The sequence below is a fragment of the Uloborus diversus genome, chromosome 3 (genome assembly GCF_026930045.1).
Source record: "Uloborus diversus isolate 005 chromosome 3, Udiv.v.3.1, whole genome shotgun sequence".
NCBI lineage: Eukaryota > Metazoa > Arthropoda > Arachnida > Araneae > Uloboridae > Uloborus > Uloborus diversus.
In genome coordinates, this window is record NC_072733.1 from 123,259,716 (window position 1) to 123,284,656 (window position 24,941).

General features: G+C 33.5%; 1 protein-coding gene across 1 annotated transcript in view; it reads left to right on the plus strand.

Annotated features, from left to right (window-relative positions):
- Positions 1 to 212: 212 nt before the first annotated feature.
- LOC129218238 (regulator of G-protein signaling 1-like) overlaps positions 213 to 24,941 on the plus strand; it is a 105,660-nt gene continuing 80,931 nt past the window's right edge. The window contains exon 1 of the mRNA XM_054852463.1: positions 213 to 282. The gene's annotated coding sequence lies outside the window, so the exon portion shown is untranslated. The remainder of the gene's footprint in view (positions 283 to 24,941) is intronic.

Below are 24,941 nucleotides of genomic sequence, written 5' to 3' on the forward strand. Positions count from 1 at the left end.
CAAAATTATAACCATTAAAAAAACATCAGTGTAAGCAATTCTCGGTGCACTATTGACGGAAACGCGCTCTGGCTGCAAAAAAAAACCCGAGTCTATCCCCCTAAATGCGTCGCAACACTTGTAACTCATTAAAAAAAACTTGCTGAACGCTTGCAGCGCCATTCCACAACAACGGTTCACATCCTTTTATGTTCCCGTGCCCACTTGATCAGCGGCTTTTAACTCTTCGCTGTCACTTTCGCTGCGTGACCGCTCTTCAGGAAGTTGCAATACATTTTCCAGGTAAGAATCTGCCTCTCGCTTTGTTGAATCTTATAATTATATGTGTGATCAGAATTTGTCCTGTTGGTCATTGTCGTGGGTCATCCTACTCCAGATATGAGTGACACCAGCTGCACAAACAAGGTGTCTTCAAGAAAAAACGTGCTTGTGTTTATTCAATACTTTTGTCACTTTGTGATTTTATTTTTAAGAGTCGCCGATGAAAAATGCCAACTTATTTCTGTCAACTAACGTCTCAAGTTTGACTTCCTAGCGTGTTGTTTCTCGTTAAATGTTTACTTTTCGGCATTCATCGTAAATACAACAGCCTGTAGTGATTCTGTGACACTCAGTAGACTGGCTGTAGTGAACAGTTTGATAGTGATATTTTTGAACAATTAGAAGAAATGTAATTAGCACAAAAAAAAAAAAACTTTACATTGAACAACGTATCATCAAGATGCAGCCAGCACTGATGAGTGAGTTCACATGCTCGTCATTTGGACGATCGGGGGGGGGGGGGGGTCAGTTGCTCTCCCCCTGGATCCCTGGATTTTAGACACATAATGAAATTAGGCATTTTTGTACAGACTTAGTTGATTTTTTTTCTGACAAAATGTGTGTGTATTGAACATAAACCCCCCCCCCCCCCCCCGGAAATTTAGAAATGACGGATCTGTGTGTACACAGTAATACCACAGCAATATATATATATATATATATATATATATATATATATATATATATATATATATATATATATATATATATATATATATATATATATATATATATAAATACAACCTTTCTTTTCTTTTTTAAAATTATCTGAAAAATACTGCATTTAATCTGTAAATACGATTTCACAAAAAAAAAAAAAAAGAGAGCAATATAGCTAACAACTACATAACATAACCATGATATTACATCCCGAATACATAATCATTATATTACCTTATCCGGATATTACCTTTTTTTTAAAAATAATTTGCATCCTTTCTTTTTCTTTTTTTTAATTTTAAGTCAAGTTTTCTTGTTGTGAAAGTATATGCAGCTTCCTGCAAAAAAAAAAAAAAAAAAAAAAAAGCCTACCCCCAAACCACAAAACCTATTAAACATTATTATATTTTTAAACATACAGCCAAAAGATCTGGGTCATTATTTTAAGCATAATTAATTACACACTGTTAAAAAATAAGTCGAAGTAATTCGTTGTTAGTTGTAAGTATTCCGGCTTTATTCATAAAAAAAAGAACGTGTTTTAAAGCTTTTATGACAAAATCTTTGAAGTACACAGTTGGAGTTTTGACAGAAAAAGTCTAACAAAATCAATAACTTTTATTAGACAAAATGAAATTTAACTTTTTATTAGACGGCGTTTTTCAGCATTATCTTCATCACTAAGTATTCTTTTATTCTCCAAACATTATACTAGCATTTCAAGTAAGATTTTAAAAAAAAATGGTGTTCGTAGTCTTAACGTTGGACAAAACTAGGGTTCGTTGAGTATTTTGAGAACAATAAACAATCCGCTCAAAAATAAGTTCAAAATTAAATCTTTAAATTGCGTTTACTTCGAAAGAAGAAAACTAAGACTCCATAGACGCGATTATGTTTGAAACATATGTCCGCTTAAGTTACTGCTTAATTTAAAGTTAATGTGTTTATCTAAAGCTAAAGCATTAAATTCGCTAAACAAATAGTAATTACTCCCATGAACAACCATTGTTACGTCTTCCATTGAATACGTCAAAAAAATACTGAATACGGAATATCAGCTAGTTACAAGAGTCAGCATATAGCTTATAACATTTTTTTTTCTATAAAAGTTAAAAAACAAATACTGCTGAATTCAAATTTACAAAATTAAAACGTCATTGAAATTGCTAAGGAAAGGGGTTAGAACCAAAAATAAGATTTATATTTCTTTAAACTGTTTGAAAATTCCCGAGAACTTTCAATATTTTCTTCCCGAAATGAACCTACTTTTTCGTCGTTAAGCGACATTAGTTTCACGCAGCCAAATGAGTACTTTAAATGCACAATGAACTTCTATATTTTGTTGAATTATGCAGATTCGTTACTTTTAAAGCATGAAACAGCACCAGAAAATAGTTTGGCTCAAAAATCAGAAGCACAAACAAGATCTTCTTTATTACGATGGGGGAAGGGATTTCCGTTTATTGCTTAAATGTATGTATGCTGCCAAAAAAAGACCAAACCTGGTAAGTGTCAACAATCGCTGGTAAATGTCAACATCCACATAGCCAAGAAAACCGAATATTTCTGGTGAATCACTGGTGAATTCCAATTTCGACCAAAAGCTGCAGAACAATTCCCCGGTAACAGAAGCATCAATACGTGAAATACACCGCCAGCTCAGTCATTTCCAGCCGAGGACTGCAGTTTCGTGCTTATTAGCACTCATCAGCCCGGCATAGGAAAGTGACTGAGCTGGAGATGGAAAACCTCTTAAGGAAGCCAAGAGTGCCAAACAAACTGGTAGCTAATATAGAATTAGCAGACCAGACGAGTGACTGAAGCAATGGTTCGGTTCAACTCGAAGATTGAAGGCAAGGCATGGTATATTCAGTAAATTACCGCCCATTAGCCAGGGCTAAAGCAGAAATACATGAAATACACCGCCAGCTCAGTCATTTCCAGCCGAGGACTGCAGTTTCGTGCTTATTAGCTCTCATCAGCCCGGCATAGGAAAGTATGCCGGTGTATGGCGGTGTATTTCATGTATTTCTGCTTTAGCCCTGGCTAATGGGCGGTAATTTACTGAATATACCATGCCTTGCCTTCAATCTTCGAGTTGAACCGAACCATTGCTTCGGTCACTCGTCTGGTCTGCTTACTCTATATTAGCTACCAGTTTGTTTGGCACTCTTGGCTTCCTTAAGAGGTTTTCCATCTCCAGCTCAGTCACTTTCCTATGCCTGGCTGATGAGTGCTAATAAGCACGAAACTGCTGTCCTCGGCTGGAAATGACTGAGCTGGCGATGTATTTCTGCTTTAGCCATGGCTAATGGGCGGTAATTTACTGAATAGAAGCATCAATCATTGCACAAAAACAGTTTGCAGGACACCAGCCAGAATGAATCACTTAATGAAGAACATGCAGGACCTGACTGTGATAAAAATTTCGATAGACCATAACCTGAACCTCAATTTGGGTGAATTTCCCTCAAACCAATATCTCAACTTCTAGTTAGTTCACTCGTTTTGAATTTTATTTATTTACTTTTTGCTGATCATGATTAAGATTCGAAAGTTAGAGGTAGTTCGATATATGTGTAACATTGCTTTTGAGCTCTTGTTAAAAAAAAAAAAAAAAAAAAGAAATAAAGATTTTTAGTAAATTTACTGGTTTTTGGACCCTTTCGAATTAAGTGACCAGGACCCAGGCCCCGTAAGACCCATGCGATAATCAACCCCTGAGAACAAGGACGTCACTTCAATGTAATGCAATTTAATGTTAAAAATGCCTAGAAATAATATTTGAATTAATTATTTTACTTAGTAGCGAGCGTATCTCATAAGATACGTCCATTACTGACTAAAAAAATATTATTTGAGTTTTTTTCTGCTATTCTCCAAAGTTTAATTGCAATTTGTAAAAACGCGCTCTAGGAGATGGAATTCTGACCCAAGTTTCCTCATCTTGTTGCAACCGAAGTTGAAGTAGATTTTATTCATTTTATTTATTTTTGCTTATTTAAGTCAAGTGAATCACCGAGGTACCTATCTATATTGGTGTGGTTTTAACCGGATGTGATAACTGAGAAAAATAGGTTGAAGTAGATACAGTAAAATCTGTGAAGTTGACCACCCTTGTAAGTTGACCACCTGTCTAAGTTGACAGCTTTTTTCAGGTACGGAATTAGCCTTTATCACATAAATCAACCGTTGTAAGTTTCACTGTATAGGAATCCATATAAATTCATCTCCATACTATTTAGGCTTCTGCTACTGTTTTGGGTCTGTGCGTCCGGTCCTATAGTGCTTGGGCCCTAATCCGCTATATTGAGACTTTTGTAATTGTGTAGACTGGATTAAAAATATGTCTTAGCCAGGCCCGCGCCAAGCTTAATCGGCGCCGTCGTGCAAATTTTTTTTGAGCTCTTCTATGCAGTGGCGTTCCGGAAAAATCTAGAGTTAACACTTGGAGTGAGGTTTTGTAGTCAAATATACTGTGAAAAAAAAAATGGTTCGAAATATAATTTATTTAAAAAACAATGTGTAACTATAAAATTTTGGAATACAGTGCACGTTTTTGCTTCATATCTCGAAGTTATTTCAGATTCAGTAGTTCATCTGATATGCTAATGAGTTTTAGAAAAAGAAAAATATCTCCTAATCTCTAATTGATGAATAATTAGTCAAACTTTTATGCCTGTAAAAACATGACAACAGGGTACTGATTATATTCATCAATTGAGGATATTCCACTTTAAAAACTGAAATTTAAAATTTTACTTGTAAAATAACTTTTTTCTAAAGTACAGAATCGTTAAAAATAAATTAAATTTAATATCTAAAACAAATAAATACATTGTCCAAAGCTCGTTTTTTAATTTAATGCACAAATAGTTGAAGATAAGGGGGGAAGGGTAGAGAATCCAGAAATTATGCTCAAGTCGTTACTTTACGGAATTAAAATGTTTTAAGTTATTGTCTACAATATATAAATGTTACGCACGAGTAAATAATATGCAATTGTGCCAACCATATTTTTAGGTATGATATCATGAAGCAGTCGAATTACCTCGAACAATAGTTAAAAATCACAAAAATACGTATTACACAAATTATAATACAATATATTCGCCACAAGCAGTGGCGTAACCAAGAGTGGATCCAGGAAGTCGGGACCCTCCCCGAAGTGAGTAACAAACTTCAAAAATAGAAAATATCTATTTTTTACACGCAGTTTTTCTACATAGTTAAATATATATATATATATATAAACTCGAATTTGAGTGCATAATATTCTATACATTTCCTCTGCTTCTTATATAATGCAAGGTTCAATCGAATTTGAAAACCTACACTTTTTCCCCCCTTTTTCATTAAAAAAAAATGCAATGATTTCACTAAAAGATGACGTTACTACTAAAGACATTTATTCCTCCTGATAAGAAGCAACTTCAAAGCCAAAGCATGGTCTAAGAGCATCTGAAAAACGTGTAGAAAATCAAAAATATTAGCTTTTTAAAGGATTTTTAGCAAAATCGGATTTGAGGGTTAGGATTGGTATTAGATAGTTTTTTATCGGAATCCCTCCGAAATGAAATTTTGGCTACGCCATTGAGCACAAGAACCTAATTGAGGAATAGCAAAGTTCTTGTGCCTCGTATGCTCGACCTTGTGTGCTATAGACATACTGAAATATATTCACGGCTCCACATTACGAAGAAAAATGCGAATGTATGCACTAATTAGCATCACGTGTTTTCAGTGTAAAAGACATCGCTTTTGAAAAGCATGTTTAGACACAACAAGGCAATAATGTTTCTTTTTAGACATAGACAGCGAGACGGATGACTTGTTTCAATGAGCAGTAAAATTTCTTCGCCACCTTTATATGTACTGAAAAGTTCAGTTTTATTTTTTGATCGGAGATTTTTTTTCTTCCAATTGCGGCATTTTTGATCGGTAGAACTCGGCGCCTTTTTGACTCTGGCGCCGTCGTGTATTGCACGACCTTGCACATAGGGACCGGGCGGCCGTGGTCTTAGCAAACTTATCTGATCTGCAGTTATAGAATGCCAAAACTGAAAGCGCGAGTATATTGCCACAAATGTTCTATTCTTACTTTATTCAATAGTATTCTGTAATACCCTAGCATATTTATTTGCATTGTTTTATTCAGATTTTATTAATTATTTGAATGGCATCTTTATTTTGCTTATTGCTTTAAAAAGGCGTGCTTTCACAGATGTATGTTTTGAAAACAAGAATACTTCAGAGGAATTGTTAATGAAAGTTAAAATTTCACTTAAGCAAAAATATACCTAGAAAATTAAAATAATTTTCATAGGAATTTTAATACGTTATAAATAAAGTTCTTCCTCATCCAGAAAAACAAAGTGAGATGAAAATGTATAAAACAAAATTTCATCGTGTAAGATTAAAACATTAATATATTGTGATTTAAAAAAACAGCAAATGAGTTAACTACGTACATTTTAGAAGGTCAAGGGCATTATCTGCAAAATTTCAAGTTTTCTTTTCTTTTTTTTTTTTTTTTTGAATTTTCGTCATCTATAGCACTTAAGATTCATTGCACATACTCACCTATTTGGTTTACTCTAAAAATAAACTATAAAAAAAAAGTAAAATTTCAACATTTCACTATTGTTAGTATGTAATCCTAGTACTGTTCTTTACATTCCCACGGCAGAACAGTTCCCTCACGTCTAAATATAGAATCCCATAATAGATATGAAGCTTTTCCTTGATGTGTAAAAGCACCTTAGTTCTTTAATTAAAAGAGGTAAACACTCTAATTGAAAAAAAAAAGTTTGGGGAATCTTAGCAGAGTAGAAATGTTTTGTTGAGAAGTAAAAAAAATATGTTCTAAAGATATCAGAGTCTTTCAAAAAAAAGTACTATTTCCATTTTAATGAGCAAAAACCCTCATTCTTTAAAAAGATATGATTTGTTTTCATTAAAGAGTAAAGGATCCTTCATTCCTAAATAGAAACTTTATTACGGGGGGAAAGTCCTATGCTCCTCAAATGCAGAAACTCATTTTTGAGCAGAAAAGATTATTGCTTATTAAATATGCATAATCCCCAAAAGTAAAACTTCCTTAGTTCGTGAAAAAGAGTAAGGGCTTCCGATATAGTCCTCAGTTCTTAAAAAGAGTAAGGACTCGCTATTGTTTATATCCTGTACAACTATGTTCAATTAACGTCTCTCCCTCATAAAAGGTCCCATTGAGTTAAAGTTGAAGATTGATACTGTGGATAATGAGTACACCATCCATGACTTCCAAAATAATGAACGCAGCTCCTATTAATTACTCAGAAAGATTTAATTACATGAAAACCGAACCATTTTCTTTCTTTGGTTAGGAAAATGTAAGGAAATTAATAACTTCAAAAATTACTGTAAAATTTGCATGATTGTCCCAACTTCCTCATTTAGCTATGTGCCGTTTAGAAAACAATTTGTCTTTCCAAATTCTATTGAGGAAACCTCAAGCATTTCAGTAGTTAAATAAATCCCCATTAAATTAAAATGCCGTTTTGCATCAGCTTTTCCCATGTCAAGGAAATTTTGCAGCATAGAATAGGTAATATCTCCAATTTTGCTATTATGTATAAAACTAATTTTAAATTTATTTTCGAGATAAATGAAAATTACCAAACTGATAATAAAATGATGTCTTGGATCAGTTGCATTATTATTCTAAATTGAATTATAAAAGTGTCTTTTAAGGCAGTTTGAGCGTCCTTTATTTCAATTGACAAGAAACATACGATGGGAAAATTGATAGTTGTGAACTAATGCAAATCACAGAAGGAAAGTTAAAAAAAACGATTTTTCTTGCCTGAATTTCTTCACAAGCGATAACATCGAAAAGAAAATATGCTTTTTCTAGTTTCCTGAGATAACTATTAATAACTCAACATTTCGATGCAGAATCATGCTTTGATTTTTCTATTCGCATTGATTCTCCCCCAAAAAATGCAGTACGTGTTGTTCTGTCTGAGTTTTGGCAGAATATTAACATTACGAAGTCTGTATTGAATAAAAAGAGATAACGCGTTAAATTAATAAATGCGTAGTCAACTGAGGTAATTAGAGTACTGGAAACCTGTTTCAGACGTCATGTTTAGTGGGAAAGTACATTAGTTCTGATATCGCTAGTTGATCATTTGCATACTCGCTATTTGAAAAATTCGGCTAAGAACTACTGATCAGAATATAAATTACAATTTTTTTACTTCTGTTTTGATTAGGGAAACAGCATGACTGGTATAGATGACTACCCTTTGTGCACCAAGTTTATTAATTACGCCAATTTTTCATTTTACTATTGAAATTCAACGAATTTTAACGAACTTTCAAATGTTTAATCATTTAATCTATATTCGAAATGCAGCACAATGATTTGATATATCCCCTCATCAGACGAAAAGCAGCAACGACAAACATTCCTTTGCGTATAGAGCAAGCGAGAACTTCTTAGCGTTAAGACTGTAGAAAAAAGAAATTCTTCGTAATGACAAATCTATATCTGACTTGTATGTGAAATAAAAGAAAATCACTAATACCTGATGACTAAAATGGTCCTATGTGGTGTAGCGGTTATGGCCGTTGGCGTTTAAACAGATGGGGGCTTGATCATTAGCATGGGATGAATCTATTACTTCTACTCAGCTATATGGCAATCTTAAAAATTTAAGCTGAATGGCAGGGAAAAGTTAGAAAAAAGCTCCAAAAAGGATTCAAGTTGGACAGAGAACATGCTGTGAATGTTTAAGAAGCTAAAGCTTGGTTTAAAGAAAAAAAAACTAAATTCGTGCGATTATATTCTCAAATTTCTTTGAGTATAGACAAAATAGCATTATTTTTGTATTTATAAAATTAAGTAATGAATATTTGAATATCCTCATATATCCTCGTGAATATAATGTCCAACTCACTGATCGAGTAATGCTGACGTCACCAACAATGAAACTCACGCCACTGCATGATAATTTGATAATATGTTTTGGTAATGTTAGACATGCAGGGAAATGCTTTATTTTGACATGGCTGAACTGGATCCGGTAACTTAACTGTTTTACTGGTAAGACAGTTCGTTTAGGAGAATGAAGAAACGATAAAGTGGTCAACAATGATTGCTATCTACTGGAGTTTAAGGTTAATCCACTGGAGTTAGGATAAAAATTTCAACTATCAAAATATCATCAAACAGGCAATTGCTTCGCTCAAATGTAGAAACAATTTTTGCCCGTCATACCATAACGGACGATTTTCGAGTATCATAAGAAATCTGGATGCACTGCACCATACGTTATTTAGGGGAAAACTTGAAGCCGTGCAAAGATTCCCAGAATGATGGAGGTAAAAGAAATGACATGTAAAAGTTATGAAAGATTATCGATCTTAAATATTCAGACAAATCATGCGCACAAATCTGTGAATATTTGGGAAATAATTAATCATGAACGCGCTAGTTGTGGCCACAGTTGAGCATATTTTGTCTTTTTTAAACTGTGGTTCTACAATATTAATTCCAATTTTAAAACTCAATAAGCGTATTATAGCCCAACTCATCCTTAATCGTCCCATTTTCAAAAAATGCCAGAATTTCAATTTTTTTTCAATTTTTATCCATTTTTTCCCAAACTTCAAATTTGATCCATTAGTGGCCACTCCAAAATCTGAAATATTCAGTAGTGGCCACATGCATGAGTCAGTAGTGGCCATCTGACCGTCCTTTCCCTAGAATTTACATTACTTACTTTAAATTCAAATAATTGATGAATAAAATTGATTCAATATGATATTTACATTAAGTAGCAATATATCACATTTTTATTGTACACTAGCTTATTACCCGGCGTTGCCCGGGTGCTTCTCAATGCAACATATCATTTAGATAATTAAATGGATGAATTCTATCTAAATGAGAGTAAAAAACTGCATTCACACAACTCTAGGCTCAAATTTTCAAAAGACTGTAAATAGCACAGAAAGTTGAGCATTTGCAGGAAAAATAGCATCAAGTAAAAACGAAAAAGCATGAGACATGTTATCGGGGTTCTGTCAACGATATTCTTTGGTTCTTCAGGGTTCACTGGCACGTTGTCTGCGGTTGAATCAGACGGGCGGTACATCCAATGTCTTAATGCAGAGACAAATGATTGTCTTGCATATCTTGTGGGACAACCTTTTGCGTGGTGCTTCGAATACGAAAACCGTTGTGCTGCCTTTGACGGTTTTGTATACCTCAAGACATTAAAGCCTGCTATAGTATTCTTCACATACATTTTATTCTGGGAAAAAAAATCTTTGGGTGTTTTCCTAGAAAGAGTCGTGAATAAATTCAATGGCTTTTATCAGTTACAAATATATGCAAAATATGCCGCCGTTACAATATTTTCAGATATGAAAATCATCCTCAATGGCCCAAAAGCTAAACAGATAGTCAGTTATCACTGTTAGAAAATAAGGAAGATCAGTGATCATAGATCACTGTTCAGAAAATAAGGAATTCGGTCTTTAATATTAATAGCCGTTAACATTTCGTTTTACGGATAATTGGCGGTGTTTTTACTTTCAAGGTTTCACATGTTAGGTAGACTCATTTTATATTTTTTTGTAAATGTTCAGGAATGTAAGCACATTCCGTAGAAAACATTCACTTAGTATAAATACCTTCACAAAATATGTCTGTTTGCCCTTTCCGTGGCGATTTAGTAGCATGCTGTGGAGTAATATTAGATAAGTGTAAATTGCATAAAATGACGTACGTCAACTACATTTTATTTCCTATATTTATGTCAAATTTCTATTTTCGTAGGTAAAAATGACAGTTAGATATTAATATTGGTGTCTTGCAACGATTCAAAATTTGTCTAGATTAAAATTTTATTTCAAATTTTTAAAACCTCACACTTGCCGTAAATGTTGTACATGAGAACTCAAACTGATGCAGGTAGTAAGATCACTTATTTAAGTTTGCTGCTCTGAAGTATTCCTTTGAGAATATCGAAATTTTAATTTGCAGAGACACAGTCGTCATTAGGGGTAGGAATGGTTAAACTGAATAATATTTGCCAAAGAAACAGTTACAGTAATTATTTTAAGACACATAAAGCATTAAAAATGGAGTACGTGGACGCGAACTTATGAAACGAACTATATAAAACCCGTCAATTGAACTGCCTTATAGAAAAAGAAATAGGTGTGCACATTTTGGTCGCTATCCGCGTAGTTTTTTTTTTTTTTTTTTGCAAGCCAAGAAATTAAAAGAAAGAAAAAAACCGTCTTGTTTCTACTTACAACTGTATAATAGACAATTCTTTTGTTTATGTTTTACAAAAGCTTGTTGCACATTCTGTTCCCCATATCCGCAGCTTCAAAACGAAGGAAATGTATTTCCACGTTTAAAAACATAATCCAAGAACTAAAAAGTTAAATTATTTAAAATTTTCTAATTCTTAAATTTAACTCAAATCTTGCTCCTGAATACAATTTTTAGTCCAACTTCCAGCAGCAAAATGAAATACATTTTTGAATGAACCCAACCTTAAGCATGCAACATAAAATTATCTATATGGGAAATAGGTAAATTTCACATGCATTTAAAATACTTAATCGCCTGCCCTTCTGACTTATTGATCGTGATACAGAACTTAAGTCTCACTGGAAATTTTAATTTCTTGAAGTTTAAAGAATGATGTATTGCGATTAGCGGATATACGTGAGATACAAATTGTTTCACCTTATCCCTCCACTGTAAACAGAGTTTCTTCTATAACACTGATACGTATCCATTTTTATCTTACAGCATTTTTTCAATGACGGTTGACTTACTTAGTGGTAGTTACAAGCAGTAATATTTTTCGATTGTTTACAATAAAAGTTATCGAACTGAGAGTCTTGTAACTGGAAAGGGAGCTTTGCTCAACTAATTTCACGATGAAGACTAAAACGAAAAAACTTTATAATGTGGCGTAATATTTCATCATGCCCATTTCAGTAGAAATCTCTTCGTGTCAAAAGTTGCCTCATGCCCGCTAACTGGTTTAAGATTATTGCTAGTCAATGAAGATGCTCCTTCAGGTGTACTATTGCTTCGAGCGTTAAAGTAATGTAAAATTTTAAACGATTAAGAAATTTGTTCACGTAAAAAATGGAGACATTTTATGCATTTTAAAAGTTTAAATGTAAATTAATATTTCTTTACATTTTTCAAACTTTAAACTTTTACACTTCTAAAACTATGAATTCTGCCGTATTAAATTTTCGTGTGGTTTCGAGTCTAAAGGTGCACAGCCTTTTACTCTACCACACATTAGCAATCCTAGTATGATAGTTTATGTACATGTATTGAACCCCATGACTATCCCCCTCCCCCTTGAAAAATTAATTCAATCTACGCTACTATGCATAAAAATGATTATTTTGCAATTCATTAGCCATATTAGTATTTTTACTCCTGGTCTCTGATAACCTGGAGCGATTTCTATGAAACTTAGGAGAACTGAATTATTTAAATCATGGAATAGTATAAATAGCAAATACATATTGATTTGTTTAAGAATAATACAATACTAAACTATATTTCCGATGCAATGATGTCGTTTTAATATAAATTTAGTATTCTAATTGTAAAACTGTTGAAGACTGTACTTCGATAATACCTATCTCATTTTGGTATTTTCTGTGCTGTTTATGTATAGAAAATACAAATCAAAATTTCGATTACAATTACGTTATTACTTGAAAACTTATTAGCGAAATTCGCAAGCAAATTGAAGAAGAACCACCGATGCTGATTTCAATGCATCCCTGTGTCTTTGTAGGGTGCAATTTAAGAACTACTGAAAGACAACATTTCTTTTTCGCTCGGCTTTCTTGCCAAACAGGTTATACGTTTGTCGCTAGTCGACATTAACAGCCATTGTTGAGGATACTTTTTGTGTTGATTGCATTTAAAATATCTCCTGGTGGTTATATGTTGTTAACCATTTTCATTTGCTTTGAACCAAAGTTCACAAATACCGAAGTTGAACCGAATTACTTAAAGATTCGACGTAAATCAAGCAATAATATAAAGAAAATTTAAAAATTGAAAATTGGTTTGATAAGGATCATAGAACATTAAATAAAATTTCTGTTGCAAGGATGAAATAGATGTGGTTTTAATAAAAGTAGTCTAATGTTGAAACAGTCGAAGATTGTACGTCAATATTGAATGCAATACTATTACCTTACTCATGTTTGTATTATCCTGCTAATAACGGGATAAACACTGATTAAAAATTACACGAAGCCTTACTGTTGTGGATTTTATAATTAAACAATATTTAAAAATTATAATTCAACGGTAGCATTCAAATTAAGTAGCACCATGAGTAGCATCAATGGACCCCTGGGGCCTCGTTGGTCGCAGTGTAAGAAACGATGTGTAGCATCATTTCTTATATCTACGGCTTTCTCGTTAAACATGCTTCAACGATCATCGCTAAACGGCATTGACGGCTATCGTTTAGGATACGTTTTGTGTTGATTGCATTTAAAATAGCTCCTGGTGGTTATATGTTGATAACCGTTTTCATTTGCTTCGAACCAAGGTTCACAAATTTAACGATTAAAGTCAATCTTTGAAGAAACTTCATCTAGGGCAGTTTTTTACGGGCTTTTCGTTTAAACTAAATTCATAACTATACAAAAATTAGTTCATGCAGAAAAGAGTAATTTTATGACTCAAAATATGAAATTAGATCTTTGTGGGTCGTTTTAAAATTCCAAAAACCCTCCTATATGAATTCCTGAGCAACAATTTACCTTTGTGCCAAATTTGGAAGAAATCCAACGAAAACTGGATTTGTATAAGGAACATACACACATACCCACAAACATACATCCATTTTTATATATATAGATTATGCATAAAAATTTTGGTAAGTATATTTGTATATTAATATATTATATAAAAAATATATTATATAAAATATTAAGGTAAGCACACCATTCATTGTAATTCTAGGACATTTTGTTTCTTGCAACTTACCAAGGCACATCAATGGATATAGGAAATCGGTTGCGTAAGTTTTCAATATTACTAAAGGCAAGGTGTCCGCGCATCTGGAAAGTCATGGGAAGCCATAAATTTCGGCTATGATCGAAAATGGTCATGGAAAGTCATGATTTTCGGCAAAAAAGTCTCAAAAATTGGTCAAATGACAATTGGTCATGGATTTTGAGTTTAAGAACATGTATATTTATCGAATTCTACAGATTGGATTAAAAATACGCATCTTGGCCATTTTTCACGCGTCAATCTCGAGTTTTCACACATTTCGAAATCCCATTTGGGCATTTATAACTATGTATTTAACATTATTTTTAACCCTTATAAAAATTATCATTAATTCTCAGCTGTGTCTTAAAATAAAATTGGTCTGAAGAATTAATTACGGATGTTTTAGACACCGATAAAATACAAAAATCAGGGAATTTTATAGGGTAAAATTTTTAAAAAGTCCGAACATGTTACAAATTACACAAATTCGGAACTGTTACAATATTTGTAACATATCCTAAAACGTTGGAGATAAATATCTGGTATATCTGGTAATGTCTAGTAAATTAATTATTAAGTACTTTAATATTTTATTTTTTTTCTGATTATTTATGTTATTTATCGTAAACATAATTTTAGTAACTACTAAATTATTACTAGTCTCAAATATTTTAGAAAACTACTCGTAGTACTACGCTCATATTTTGCTATTCGGTAAACTTTGAAGTTTTATTCGGTAAACTGATAATTTTTCCCCTTTCCCAAAATTTGAACCTTGGGCGCCCCTTACGATTGGCAGTCATAAATAAATATGAATCAATTGATTATTAATTGCAAAACACATGGTTGCTGACATGGTTTAAAGATTTCAAGAAAAAATAGTTCCATAAGCAAGTTTTATAACTGAAAGTTTCATATATATCATGGCTTTTACAAATTTTACTATGTGTGACTTACTTCTAATAACCTTTAACTTTAGAAAATCTGTATTTTCAAGAAATGATTGATTAAATCCAAGGTATGGAAAATTATCTGCTTTGATCAGAAAAGGATTACCTCGATCAAGCATTATGCCCTCCCCCTGTCCAATTTTTTACCTGCTCAGCAGGCAGGTTGCAATCGGTTCTAGATGATTTTTTCTCCTCTAAATACACTAGCGCGCCAAATTCCTGTTTTGTTTTTCTTTTTTTAGTTTTTCTTTTTTTTTTTTAACCAACAAGTTATTTAATTATTTTTTCCTCCGTGATATGCACCCCTAGGCCAGGGCCTAAGATGGCCTGATGGGTAGTCTGGGCCTGTCCATACAAGAGGTAAACGCACTAGTAGTCGCCACAGTGAAGCCTATTTTATGGCTTTTTTAAACTGTGGGCCTACAATATTAATTACCACATTTGAAACTCAATTAGCGTAAAGCCTTATTCTTCCTTAATCGTGCCATTTTAAAAAAATGCTAGATTGTCAATTTGTTCAATTGTTTACCCAAACCTTAAATTTGATCCGTCAGTGGCCATTGTACATGATTGTACATGAGTCAGTAGTGGCCATATTGTTGTTTAGAAGCGACCACCGGGTGGCTACAACTAGATCACACAATAATATCATATCAGAAAAGAGGCAGGTTGTTATGTGAAGAGATTGCAACCTATTGAAAGGAAAATCAAGTTGATTCTTCAAAAACCTTTCTGATTCAGTAGTGGCCACCCGGTGGCCACTTTTGAATTACCCAACGTTTTTGGTACTAGTAGTAACCAGATAAATTGTCAGCCAAGAAAGCAACTATTTCGAGTTGAAAACGTTCCAAACATGATCTTTCACATTTCACAACACGATTACAGTTCCAAAAATATTATTTTTGAGCATTGTTCTCTTCATAATACAACGCAAGGTTTATATACCTCGTTATAGAGAAGCATTAGAAGATAGCTGGAAAAACTTGGACAATGTAAACGGCCATACTAAATAGTTGATAGCAATTTTTCATGATGCTCTGCCTACTCCTCCTTGAACTGCCCACTACAATATAGGCTGAGCTCTACCTCCTGCACGTTTGAATCCATTGGGAGACCTGGAATCCTTATTTTTCAAATATAAACCTTAAAGTGGCCACTGCTGGTGCATTTACCTTAACTGGTTCTGGTATTTTATTCACGATGTTTGTAAAATGTATTATCCGGAATAAATTACGAAATTAAAGTCACAGTAAAATATGAGCCAAAAAGAAATAAAAAACCCAAAAAAAAAAAAAAAATATTCGGAACTCCAGCGCTCGAATACGCTACCTTGCGGTGATTTACAAAACTGAAAATGAAACTAAAACATTGCCACGTTGCGTTCCACGTGTGTCTGTTGACGTAAGCACAGGCAGTTTGTTCTGAGTATTTATTAACGCAATCGATGTGTCTTAGTTTGCTTTCAGCTACAGAAATTAATTCGTCCCTTAGTAGTATTCTCGAGCTTCTCAAAATAATGTTAGTTTTCATTATTTCCTTAATAATTGGTGAAAGCGAAAATTCTGGATTAACAAACTTGGATAACGTTATACAAGGTAAAAAAATTTATTGTTTTGTATGAATTTGTAAGAATATGGGTTTTTTTTTAATCTTAAATTAATTAAACTTACCATATTTTACAGCAGCATTTAGTTGGAATGGACAGTATGCAAAATATTTTCTTGAATATATTATCGTAGAACAAAATGAATAACCGAGAAAGAATTTACTTTATTCCTTTTATTCTCAGCTGAAAGGTTTCGCCAAATTTGTTTAGGGTTACAGTTTTAGTATAGTGCGAGCAAAGTAGCCTTGGCGAGATTTCGCGTTTTTAGACAAACCATTTTTAATTTTTATCATGAGTGGAATAAAATGGTAGTAAGATTACAGAATTCGATAAGTGAAAAGAAATAATGGTCAATCAACTGAAAAGAAAACTACCACCATATATCCGTGAGAATTTTGTTGATGATTTGCATAACATGACACAATTAAATCGTAACTCAGAAATTAGAAAAATCGAAACAGAAAATTTTTAAATTAACCGATTCGGGAATTCGAGAGAAATAACTCAGCTACAAATGGAAAACAATAAGCGCTAGCCAAGCAAGGCAAAAAAGTATCATCTTCTTTCGATAACAATTTGTAATGTCATATTGACTTTTCTAGCATTAATTGTTATTCTTGTCAGGCCACAATTATTATTTAGTTTTATCAAGAATTGATAAATATCGAATTCAACATCGTGGAAATAGCTGCTTAGAACTACGAACTACGTAGTTGGCATTAATCTTTGACGTTTAGTAATGCTTCTTGAATTCTCATTTCTTTCTACGTGGGCCAGAATATCCACAAGACTTTGAAAATTAATTTAAAAAGAATAAAGCGAAAAAAATCATACGTACGAACAAAAATCACAACACTTTTAGCATTTTCTTCGTTACCATGTGCGTTTGTTTTAGTTTTTAAGTCCGCCATTAGACAGTGACTTCAGTGCCCCCTATAGTTCGTTGGAGTTGCGAATTAGCTAATGAATGATAAAAAAGATTCACTTTAATTTAAAATAATAAAAAATGAAGGGGGCATAATCTATTTTTATTTCATGGGGGCAATATCATTACTATCATATCATTTTAATCATATATCATTCTATTCATGATCTTTCTAAAAATGTATGGTCCGGAATAAATTACGTGATTAAAGTCACAGTAAAATATGAGCCGAAAAGAAATGAAAGACTCAAAAAAACAATTCTATTAGCTAATGAATGATAAAAAAGTTTCATTTTAATTTAAAATAATAAAAAATGAGGGGTTCATAATCTATTTTTGAATTTATTTTTCTTGTTACTGGTTGAAAATTCACGCCTGGATTCGTTTTATTTTTATTCTTTTATATTAAGTTATGAACCATCGGTGAAAACTCCGCATTCTTTGCGAATTTTTCACGCTTGTTGGCATTGGGATTGAAATTGTAACACATGATGTTCTATTTACGTTATTATCCATTCAATGTCACCTTTATCTTGATATTATGTCCCTTTTCGTGTTTTCTCTTGTAGTTTTCTGCAGATTATCGTTTCTCTCCTCCTCTGTTTTTCTTTTTTTCTTTCTTTTTTTTCAATTTAAACGCAAGACACTGACACATGCGACTATTATTCTTTCTTTTTATAACAAAACTTAATGTTTCCCTTTCTTGTTGATATCTTTTGTAATCTTTGCATTCTTTTATATCATGGAATAGTTTCTGAATCTTTCATACATACAAGTGTGTATATATCATTGGTAAGCTGAAGAAGGAGTAGCTGGTAGGTCCTTTTTGATTTTGTTTCATGTTTTTCCTAGTTCAGATGTTTTTTTTTCTTGAAGTTTGAAATTTGATTTGAAAATGTTCTAATTAATTTCGGTCATGCTTGTATTTTTGACTTCCGGTATCCTCTTTGCAAGACTTGTGAGGTGTCGGTGTATTAGTGCTGCGTTTTTTGGGCAATTTCGCCTGCAGCACTCACGAAACATTTCATGGTTTTCCCTGCCCTTGTGCAGTAACCCCCTGATGAGGCCCCAGGGTGTTTTGGGATTTTTGGTTAAAATTTTCGTTCCTACTAGCTTAAATTTTCTATTGCTTATAATATGTGTATAAAAACATATATATAAGGGAGGGTGGCCCAAAGCCGGTGTAGGTTAACGAAGAACGCTCATAAATTGTAGTTTTTGGAATTTTATTGCAATAATTTTGGTTTTGTTTCCCAGCAGGGTTTTTGAACTTCAAAATAAAAAGTGATTTTTGTATTATTTGAAACCTAATATTTATTAATCATCAAACATTACAATCACTTGAAAAACCCGCTTTGGCCTTCCAGGGGACCCAAAGCGGGTAAGATTAACTAATTGTAATTTGGTACATTTGCCAATCAAATATGAAGTTATAAATAATTAAATTAGTTGACTAGCTACCTGCCATTATAAAAAAAATGTATGAAAAAGTTATACTTTTCCAGTTTAAAGTCAATGCATTTGTTTATGAAATATAAACAAGTAACTGATTAAATTATAGAATAATCAATGGCCATCATAAAAAATAACTTTTTAAAGTTATACTTATCCTGTTGAAATAGAAAATCTAAGTCAGCACATGTGTTAAAAAAATTATAAATAAATACATGATTAAATCCTATACCCGCTTTGCCCATTTTTTTCCAAGATCATGTAAAAAATGTAACCTAGAGGGAGGAAAATGTATAGTTCTTAGCATACATGATGTAATTCAATTTCAAATTAAAAGGATTGCTTTTGACTGAATATTTTTAATGTATCTCTATGACGCTGTGAAGTCCCTTTATCAAACGAGCGAAAAAGCCGCTCGCTAAAAATTTACGTGTTTTCTACATAACGCTGCGAATAAGATTAGAAGCTTCAGTTGAAATTAACTCCTGTTTATGAAAATTGCAACACAACGAAGGACTTACGCGAGTGAGCTAAAAATTGCAAAAAAATGTAAAGTAGGGCATGATATGCAAATGATTAGAATTGCAGACCGGTAGCGCATGCGTATGCTGAGCAGCGCCCTCTGAACGACGGATCGAACCGAATATAAATAGACGGCTGTAGCGAGGCGTGTATGATTATCGCAGGTTATATGCTAGAGTAAACGCTAACTGAATCTTTACTATGCCTCTTCGACGAAAGAAAGCGAAATTTGAGCAAATTTCGGAGTTTGAACGGGGCAGAATCGTCGGCCTTCGTGAAGCTGGATTGTCTTATCGTGCAGTAGCCGCTCGTGTGCAGCGTAACAGCAGCACAATCATGGAAGCAGTGGACGAACGAGGGTCTGACAGCTCGGAAATCCGGGAGTGGACCCCGAAATGTGACGTCAGCTTGCGGTGACAGACACCTGGTGCGTATGGTGCTGACGGACCGCACAGCTTCTTCTAGACAATTGGCAGTCAGTGGTCAACAGCTACAGGTGTTTCATTGTGTGCTTCATCAATTCGGAGACGTCTGCTGCAGCATGGGTTGCGCGCAAGGATTCCTTTATACAGGATTCCGCTCACGCAAAACCATCGCCGCCTGCGGCTACAATGGGCCAATGTGCATAGGAGCTGGTGCGCTGATTTGCAGGAGGTGGTCTTTTCTGACGAATCCCGCTTCAATTTGTGGCACCGTGTTGGCCGAATTCATGTCAGTCGCTATGCCGGTGAACGGCACATTCCAGAGTGCATTATCGAACGCCACAGTGGACGAACACCCGGAGTTATGGTCTGGGGTGCCATAGCATATCATGGACGATCACAATTGCTACAAATTGTGGGCAATTTGAACAGTACCTGATACATAAACGAAGTTTTACAGCCCCAGGCTATTCGCTTCCTGCAAGGATTGCCAGGGGCTGTATTCCAGCTGGATAATGCCCGTCCACATGTCGCCAGGACTGTCAAATCTTACCTTGATTCGCAGCAGGTACAGCTTCTTCCTTGGCCTGCATATTCCCCGGATATGTCACCGATTGAACATGTGTGGGATTTCGTTGGGCGGCGTCTCGCTCATGATCCTCGTCCTGTTGCTTCGACAGACGAACTTTGGTAGCGCATACAAACAATATGGAATACTCTTCCACAGGCAGGTATTCAAACTTTGTTTCACTCCATGCCGAGCCGTGTAGAAGCTATTATTGCGGCGCGTGGTGGCCACACAAAATACTAATTTCTATCTCATTTTATTGTTTGTTTGTTTGAAAATGTAATCAATTATTTGTACCATTACCATGTAACTGTGTATTAAAGTTCATTCAACTAGGATGCTTCCTTCATGGTGTTGCAATTTTCACAAACAGGAGTGTACATTGTAGTTGTGAAGACTGCAATTTAAAAAGCAAGTCGTTATTTGAAGGGCTTGGGATACATAAGATGACTTACTACAGGGCTAGAATAAATCCTGCTCCGTATATATTGGGTCAAATACGTACTTCAACAACTAAGCTTGAGTATTATGTCTTCGTTCTTTGTGTCATGAGCAAGATCTGGATTTTATTGAAACTTTCTTATATAAAATGTCTGGAAGCATTGATTTTTCAAATATTTTTTGAGAGTAATGTTTTCACAAAGTGTTTTACTTTTTTCGGAGTCAATAAGTGATTTCGATTATATTACTTTTTCTTCTTGATGATGATGATTCAAAAGTGTAAAATAACTTTCAGAAAAACCTACAGTTATGGACGCTTGTAATGATGATTCGTTGCTTTGCCCGGGATCCGCTCCTTGTTGCTCTTTATGGTACGCTCTGCTTCCCTTTCTGTGTGTCTGGTTTTCCTTTTGAAGCACTCTCTTACTCTTTTTTCGTCCTAAGTTTCTAGCAAAAGATAGGTGATACCCTTTAGTCTTCAAAAGTTAGTTTTTTGCTTAAATAATCTGCATTCCGACTAATATGTATTGAATAACGTTAAAAAGAAGAGCAGGAACTAAGCTCCCATATAATTTAAACCAGATTTTAAAGTACGTTTTGGGCTTTTTTGAACTTCTAAGAGGCATTACAATTGCAAGTAAGCATATTTGTCTCGATTAAATATAGAAAAGAGTTCTCTTTTTCTTCGCCGTCAGTAACACTATAACCACTAAGGTCACGACGCACAGTGCGGTGCTCTTACGGTCAAAGTGGACAAAAGTCGTTTTTGACGGAATTTGTAATATATATTATTATAGAATAGTTAAAGTGAGATTCCTCTTTTTTTCTCGAAATAAGTTCTTAACAAAGAGTAAGCATACAATTTTCAGATTTTTTCAGCATTTTTATTTTTCAAAAAAATTGTGATTGGAAAACGTTATGTTTTTGGAGAATCACCCAGAACTATTCAAAGCAGTTTAAAGCATGACCTACTTGTATATTTATGATGTATGATCGATATTAAATCAGAATATTTCAAAAACTCGGAATGTTTTGAGTCAAAATTGAAAAATGTTTATTTGAAGTTATTTTTTAAACGTTATTTAATGATATTAACAAAAAAATTTATTCAAAAATATTAACGAAAAAATGGATTTTACTCACTTTCTTTAATGCCTTCCATACTAAATGGAATATAAAAAAAAATATAAAAATTGCCGATGTGTCCTCAATCCGAAAGAAGGACCTACTAAATTAAAATTGTTTCACTGCTAGAGAAATGCTATCTGCCACTTGTTCAAACATGATTTCTATCCTTTGTTTTTATGATATCGGATTAAAAGCCCAAATTCCAATTCATTCCGAAGGATTAATAAAATAAAACATGTTGGGAAAAAAAGTCTCATTTTCCACTTTTGTCCATAGGCTGCCTCACTGTGCGACGCATCAACTTTCTGAATGCAATGAATGACAGGAACTTTATTCATAAAATGATCTTAACTCCAAATTCCGTTACTAGCAACGAAGAGAGGCAAATAAAAACAGAGAAAGCCCGACCCTGCGGTATACATGACATTTTGGAGAGAGGTGCTTTTCTGAAAATAACTCTCGCCCTCTAACAATTTCGTTTTATATTTTGAATTGGTAAAACGTTTTATTCTGTTCTGAATAGTTCACAGAAAAGCATTAAGTTTCGATGATATAAATTTAATCCTTCGTAACGCTCTACCAAATCAGAAAAAAGTACTTTTATTAAATTTTGTTTTGTAAGAATATAGGGAATAGAAAATGCGGGCAACACTTTTTGATTTCATCGCATCAAAACTAATTTGCAGCAGCTTAAAATATTTAACATAAGCTTTTATGTATGAAATTTAATACAGGCGTCTCTCGTATAGCACGGTTAATTCGTTGCGTGCAGCATCGAAACCGTATTATACAAAACGCTATAAAAAATTACTTTTTTAACTTATTCTTTACATTATTTACTCCTGTACATAGTAAAAAGCATGTCAATATGTATCGAAACTGTGTTTCGTGTTACATCGAAACCGTTTTTACGAGTTTTAGAAATAATGTGAATCAAGAGATGAGTACCGTGCTATATCGAAACCAAGTTTCATAAAAACAAAGTAAAAACTTATTAGAGTTATTATCACACATTAACAGAATGTGTTAAACAAAAATGAATTTCCATCTTTTTAAAAAATAACATTCGTAATATATCAAAATCATGAAGTGTTAAATTCAAGTTTCATACCGTGTAATGTCGAAACTGTGTTGTAATAATCGCAAATTTGGTACCGTGTAATATTGAAACCGTGTTATTCAAGTACCGTGTTATACGAGGGATGCCTGTATATGTGCATACATAATACTTTTTATTTATATAAAACCAACATTGTTAAAAAATAAGCTGTTTGGCTAAAATTCCAAAAAATAAAAAACCTTAAGTTTAATCCTAAAAAGTGTTAACTTATTTTTTAAATAAATGTACGTTCAAGAAAGAAACTTATTGGACAATTAACGCACCAAGCGATTAACGCACTATAAGAATAATTCATTGGTGATATTATGGAACCCAAAATTCTGTCGTACTCAAAGAAAATTTAAATAAACGTTTTTGTAACAAATATTACTTCATCAGGTTCGTTTAACTCTGAATGAATATATTATTAATATTGCATCAAGAAACTAAAGTCACATCTTTTGACCTGCGAAGAATTTTTTTAGTAACTGTAAATAAATCTCTAAAAGTTGCGTTTACAAAACATATTGCTTTTCATTCTTCACTTACCCACTCTCACACTTAAAAGGAAGTAAATGTAACTTCCTTTTTTATCTCTATTTCTGTCTTTTTGTTTACATTACCCGCACACGCATTGCATATTTTCCTCTCTTTCATCACTGATACTCCAATTTATTCTCCTGTTCTAACTAGAAGATCAAATCCTACGAAGTAAGCGTATTAATTCAAATTTCATCATAAACTTTTTTGTAGTAAACCTTTGAAGACATAACTCTTTACTTGCATTTGGTTACAAAAGGAACAGGTTACGCGATCTCTGCTGTTACTTGTAGTATAAATCATTTGTTCTACGGAATGCCTTTGTTTTCTGTACTGGCCTTCAAAAGTTTTTCTTGCTTTCATATGGTGAAATTTTTTTATGCATTATTTCATTATTGGCTCAGAGATATTTCAAGCCAGCAAATTGACAAGGTGTAAGTAGAATTGTGTCATAATAAATTTTAGTTACTCACTGAACTGCTTAGAATTGTAATTTCAAGGCTTTTTATTCTCGTTATTATTCGTATAAATTGTGACCACTCAAAAAATTGCTTATTCATGAAGAATATGAGAAAATTAAATCATTTAAAATGCAAATTTTTGATAAAAATGAAATTATCTTCTAAACAAAAACTTTCTAATACCATAACTAAGTTGCAAAAGATATGGAACACCTGAAAAACTCACATGTTTTGTTTATCGTCAACTTAAATTGAAATAGTGTTGGTCAATGTTCTGGCAAGTGTTGTCGATATTTAACTTTTTCTTGTCTTCTACCCGAAAAGTGTTCACAAAACCCTTTTTGTCTACCTGCCATTAACAAAAAATACTTGAATATTTATGGCAATGCAGGAATCAGAATAAGACTTTCACTTATATAGAAATAAAATTAACTTAATATTTTTCAAAGGATTGTTTTGCAAAATTACTACAGAGCGTCTACAATAAGGGCTGTAGCAACCAGAGCTGCGGAGTCAGAGTCATTCTGTGGAGTCGATCCTTTTCCCACCGAATCCGCAACTCTGCCAGGACTGGGAAGTCAGAGTCGGAATCGGACTGATTTGGGGGTAAAAGGTGTTGGAGTCGGAGTAGTAGGTTCGAGAAGTCCGGTAGTAGGATTCGGAGCCGAAGTTGCTCCCTTTCCCTCCAAATCCGCGGCTCTGGCAGCAACCAACTAAAAAACCACTACAGTAAGTGTACAGAGGTGTGAAAATTATTCGAATAATTGTGATTTTTTTTCAGTTTTT